We start from the raw sequence: 5,710 nt of genomic DNA, 5'->3' as shown, positions 1-5,710 counted from the left end.
GAGAAGGTCAGGACAGGGTAAATTAATGTACTTGAGCTGCCACTTCTTTGTCTTAGGCAGCCTAGGCTGAGCCAAGGTGCTCTGTCTCTGTCTCTGGCTTTACCAAAGGCTTTTGGGTCACCTGTAGATCTACAAGTGACCGGCCTTCATTTCCTGGCACTGCCCTGGTGCCCCACAGATCATCTGTGTGGCAACCTGGGGAAGAGCATATCAACCAGGTCCCCCACTGAATGCCTGGGACATGGCAGTCTAGTGGGTTCACATTTTATTTTGCACAAGAAGAAAAGGAATGTTGTGTTCAGCATCGAAGAATGAGAGTAGGTGTCCCACAACATCCTTAATTATCAGATAATTGTATGTGAGACGTTGGACTTGGGAACCAAGAATCATGCAGTGGAATCAGTACACATTTGCCCATCCAAGGAGAATTAAAAAGGGAATGAGAAGCAAATGATGCAGAATATCAGCCCTGCTCTGAAACAAAATAAAGGGCCAGAAACCCATGGAGGGAAATGGGCTAGAGATATAATGAAGCATCTCCTGTTAATCTTCATCAGTAGAGAGGGAGAGAGACAGAGGCAGACAGAGACAGAGACAGACAGGGAGACAAAGAGACAGATAAACATAGGAGAAGGAAGTGAAGTCACTATGAGCTAAAGCATGTGGAGGGGCTGTTGTCAACTTTATGTCCTCTGATTGGCTTCCTGATGGACAACTGAGACTCATCAGCTGCCCCAGATATGCAGCTTCTATTCATAGCCCCACACCACAGTATTAGTCAGTTTTCTCAACTCTGCAACAAACTACCTGACATCTGCAACTTAAAGCAGAGGTTTATTTTGGCTTACAGTTTCCAAAGTTTTTGCCCACAGTTGGCTGGCCCTAAAGCACCTGCCGTTGGGCAGAAGGGCCCGGCAAAGGAAAGTTTACTCACTTCATGGTGGCTGAAAGCAGAGAGGGGTTGAAAAGAACAGCAGCGAGAGATATGTCCTACGAAGGCACCACCCCAGGCACCCATCTCCAACTGGGCCCCACCTCCTCACAGCACGTTCAGCCATAAACCCCAGTGGATTAATGATGACTATGGACCCCGTGGTCCAATCACCTCTCCAAGGGCCCCGTGGTCCAATCACCTCTCCAAGGGCCCTTTAATCCAGTCACGTTACACTCACGAAGGTAACTGTCCTTCACAGAGAGGACAGACTTGCCAGTTGGAAACATGAGGATAGTGACTGCAAGAATGCAGGAAGAAAGTGTGCTGCTGGCATCTGTGATGCATGTCTGTACCGAGGTCTTCATTATATGGTTGGTGCTCTGACCACTTATAAAGCCATCCATGTGCTCTTCCAGCTCCATAATGCTCAGGTCCCCCCAAGCCAGGGGAACTAGAAGAGAAATTTATGTCCCTCTCCATCAGTGCTGCATCATTCAGGTTTCTCCCTGGAATGGATAAAGTCCCTGAAGAATCCTGTGCTCAATTCTGCTGTGAAATCCTCCATGGCTGTGTTCCCAACTCCCTGGGGGCTCTGGTCTTCACCCAGATGCTCTCATGTGGATCAGTAGCTCCTAGATGTCCTGACCCTCTTGAAGTCGGTCCGGGGTGACGCCATGCTGGTGGAAGACCAGATGCCACTCTTGCCCTTGTAATTCACAGCATGAAATAAGTGAAATATTTCCAAGATGAAGAAATAACACTACTAATTTCAGATGGTATCAGATGGATTGGAAATGGCTAGCAATGGAATTTTGGTAATAGCAGCAGGGGTGTTTAGTGTTTCTAGAGTAGAAATTAAAGGGGAGACTGTAAACATACCACAGAAGTGCCCTTGGTGAATCACCTGCCTCCACAGCATCTGCCCTATCTAGCAATGGACAGCAGAGTTGGTCAGTCCTGATTCTCATACCAAAGAACAAACAGAGGTGTGACATTTGGATAGGTGAATGCTGGGAATGGTTCTAGGGTTGAGCCTTATAGCCCCTCTCCTCACTTGATTCTCTCAAAGTACTTGGCAATGTTTTGTTTTATTTTATTTCTTTTTAGTATCCGCCAAAGTGGAGAGAAGTGTGGACAAACTCACCTCCCATTCTGTCAATCAAGAGAGCATTCTCTGTCAACGGGGTAAGGCTTTAAGATAGAGGTGGTGAGAAGGGCAGGAGAGATGGTGCCCAGAGCCTCATTCGTGCAGGGCAAGTGCTCTAACGCTGAACTGCATCTGCAGCCCAAAGGGACTATACTTAGAATGTACAATTTTGATTTAAACTTTTTTGGGGGGAGGGTACTGGTAATCGAACTCAGGACCTTGCACTTACCAGGCAGGCTCTTATGCCACTGAGCTATATCCCTAGCTTAAAATGTACACTTGTATATGGTGATTTTAATTCATCTCTACCCCTACCGTATTTCAGGGGCATTAAGCACATCTGCAATGTTTCCCAACCATCACCACCTCCATCTCCAGAGCTATTTTCATCTTCCTACATGGAAACACTGTTCCCACTAACCCTGATGCCCAGCCCCCTCTGCAGCCCCTGGCATCTACTACTTTCTGTCACTAGGAACCTGACATTTCCCCTTATTAAAACGGAGTCATGCAGGATCTGTCGTTTCGTGAGTGATTTATTCCTCTAGGCATAATGCTTTCCCCACCCTTTCATCTGATATAGCTATGTGTCATGTCTGCTTGGCTAGATTTAATTCATCCAGCGTCCATCCATGGACTCTAGGGGTGGCTTCTGCCTTAGGCTGGTGTGAATAAAACTGCTGTGAACATGAGTGTACAAAATACCTTACCCTCTATTGCTTTCAATTTTGAGGGAGTGAAATTACTGAATCATTTGATAATTCTATTACTTGGGTGGGTGGGTGGGGTAACTGTCATAAATATTTTCCACAACATCTGTACCAACAATGTCCAAATTAAGGAGCAGAAAGATTGAGCAATCCAGTATGATCTTCAAAGCAGGTTGCAGAAGAAGGTGTTGCAGGTGTCTCCTCCGGCCAGCCCACTGATTTTGCAACTGGGCTCGCCACGCCACTGTTTATATTGCCTCAGCCAGGACGTTGGGATTCACTTTGCCGCTGCATAAGTCAGAGTGATGAACATACCCTGGCTGCTGCTAATCACGGTGTCGGTGAGTACGAAGTACATTGTGTATGCGGGGAAGTGGAAGCAGGTGAACTCTGCGGGTGAGGGAAGCACCTGCTCCTGGTGAAGTCTGAGCTCACTGCCAGGGTCACATGGTCCTCTTGGCCCTCAACTGTCCAGGTCCTCTGGCACTGCTTGGCCAGGTGGGACAGTATCACCTCAGGATAAGTTCTGGGCACCTGTGGCAGCCACATATTTGCCTGCTGCCAGCAAAGAGGCAGCCGGACAACAGGGAGGGCTAGGAGCCTGAGTTTTAAGCCTTCTTTACTAAAAATCCATGTACAGTAACTGCTTCTCTACTGTGTAGTTTTTGCACAGAAATGATTTCATCAAATACACATTGTTCCAGTAATTATTTCCCAGAATTATTAGAGTAACTGTATTTGTCTAAAAAGTAGCCAGCAGAAGCTGGGCGTGGTTGTGCACACCTGTAATCTCAGCACTCAGGAGGCTGAGGCAGGAGGATCGTTGTGAGTTCGAGGCCAGCCTGGGCTGCAAAGTGAGCTCAAGGCCAGCCTGAACTGCATAGCGAGACCCTGTCTCAAAAAGACCAAAAGAAAATAAAAGTAGCCAGCAGAGAATTCATGGATGGCACAGTTTTTTGTTGTTCTTGTTTTGTTTTTGTTTGGTTGGTTTTTTGGTCTTTTTTGAGACAGGGTCTCACTATGCAGTTCAGGTTGGCCTTGAGCTCACTTCGTAGCCGAGGCTGGTCTTGAACTCACAACAATCCTCCTGCCTCAGCCTCCCGAGTGCTGGGCTTACAGGCATGTGCCACCACACCCAGCTCGATGACACGGTTTTGACCTGAAATGAGGCAGTGTGGAGTGTGCACCCAGGTCACAGAGAGATCTCCATTCTATTTGTGAAGGAGTCACCCTAGTTCTGCCCCCCTGTGGGCTCTGCAGATTTTCTTGATGTGGGTTTGTTCACTGTGCTGACATGCCTTTTTCTGTCACCCCCTGTCTTCATGGTTTCCAAGAATGTTCCCAGCACTTCAAGCCCCCACTGAGGAGTGAGACCCTCTAGGTCCTGTTCTCACCTCTCTGAGGCTGGACATGCAAATGCCTTTGCTGGGTGTATGCAAGCAACTTGGGTGGGCCTTTGCTCCCCCCTCACTTAGAGTTAGTTTCTGTGAGGCACTCCTCTCCTCATTTTCTCCTCTCCTTTGCCACCTCGATCAGAGGTGGTGGAACTCACCTCTGTGGAGGAAGCAGCCTCAGTAGCTACCTCCTGAGCAGAATTCAGTGATATAGAAGATGAGTTTCTCATTTCTGACTTTTATTTTTTAAGGAATTTTCATTTTTAAAGCTTCATTTTGAAATCATTTTAGATTTTTAAAAAGTTACCAAAATAGTCCTGATAACTGCACAACCATGTCTACGTGGTAAACAACACTCAACCATACCCTTCCAAATGGGTACTTTCATGTTATGGGAATTTATCTCAATTTTTATAACTTATTTATTTCTGTAGTCATGGTAGAGACAGCACTGAAAGGTTTGTGCATGCCATCTCAGTTTTTTAAACCCTAGCACCCTTCCAAAGGCAAAATCAAAGCTAAATGTGGGGGCTGGGGATTTAGCTCAGCGGCAAAGCGCCTGCCTGGCAAGCGCAAGGTCATGAGTTCGGTTCCTGGTACCAGAGAAAAACCAAAAAACCAAAAAACCAAAAAAAAAAAAAAAAAAAAAGCTAAGTGTGGTTGTGCTTACCTCTAGCCACAGCTACTCTGGAGGCTGAGATGGAAGGATCTCTCATGCCAGGAATTGGAGGCAGGCCTGAGCCACATAACAAGAACCCAACTCAAAAAATAAAAACATCGGCAAAATTTTTAAATGCAAAAGACTTCCCATAGCTGTTAATCTGTGCTTCATAGGTGATGACATGTTAGATGTCCACCAACATGGTCAGAGCCAGGAAACAAGTGCAGACACAACATTGGGAACTGTTCTAGTGCTGAAAACTAAGCAGAATCTATTCCTTTCTCCTATGGAGGAGGAGAAGGAGCAAGAGGAGGAGGAAGAGGAAGTTTGGGGGAAATACAATGGGTTAGAAAAGGAAACTCAGGAGAAAAAGGAAAGCCAACGCCAGAAAAGAAGGAAAAATAAGAAAGAATCAAAGAGAAAAAATGGGATCAAAAGCATAAAATAAGATTGAAGAAATAACTCCCAATAAAGTAGGGATATCTAATGGATATGAATAAGTTACAGTTATTTCTTAATTATCAGGTTGCTCTAGAAAGAAAAATCTAGTGATGTGGTATTTTTAAGAGCTATGTCTAGAAAGAAAATGACCAGGATGGTGGGAAATGAAGGGGTGGAAAGGTAGACACAGGTCTAGTCACACCTAAAGCCAGCTGAGTTGGGTTGTTTTGATCAAAGAAAGAGAATTCAGTCTGGACAGCCTTGGGAGGCAATAGAGGTGCAGTTTCCCCACAATGACCAAGAGGACAAAGCATGCAGAGGGTGGCAGTTGACTCTCATAGCTAAGGCACCACAGCTCTGCTGCACATACCCAGGCATTGCTCTGAAGACAGATACAGAGTGGGTGCTTCCATAAACTGATCA

This window comes from Chinchilla lanigera, unplaced genomic scaffold, assembly GCF_000276665.1.
Source record: "Chinchilla lanigera isolate Chin_1 unplaced genomic scaffold, ChiLan1.0 scaffold00021, whole genome shotgun sequence".
Taxonomy (NCBI): Eukaryota; Metazoa; Chordata; class Mammalia; order Rodentia; family Chinchillidae; genus Chinchilla; species Chinchilla lanigera.
This window is presented reverse-complemented; position numbering follows the sequence as displayed.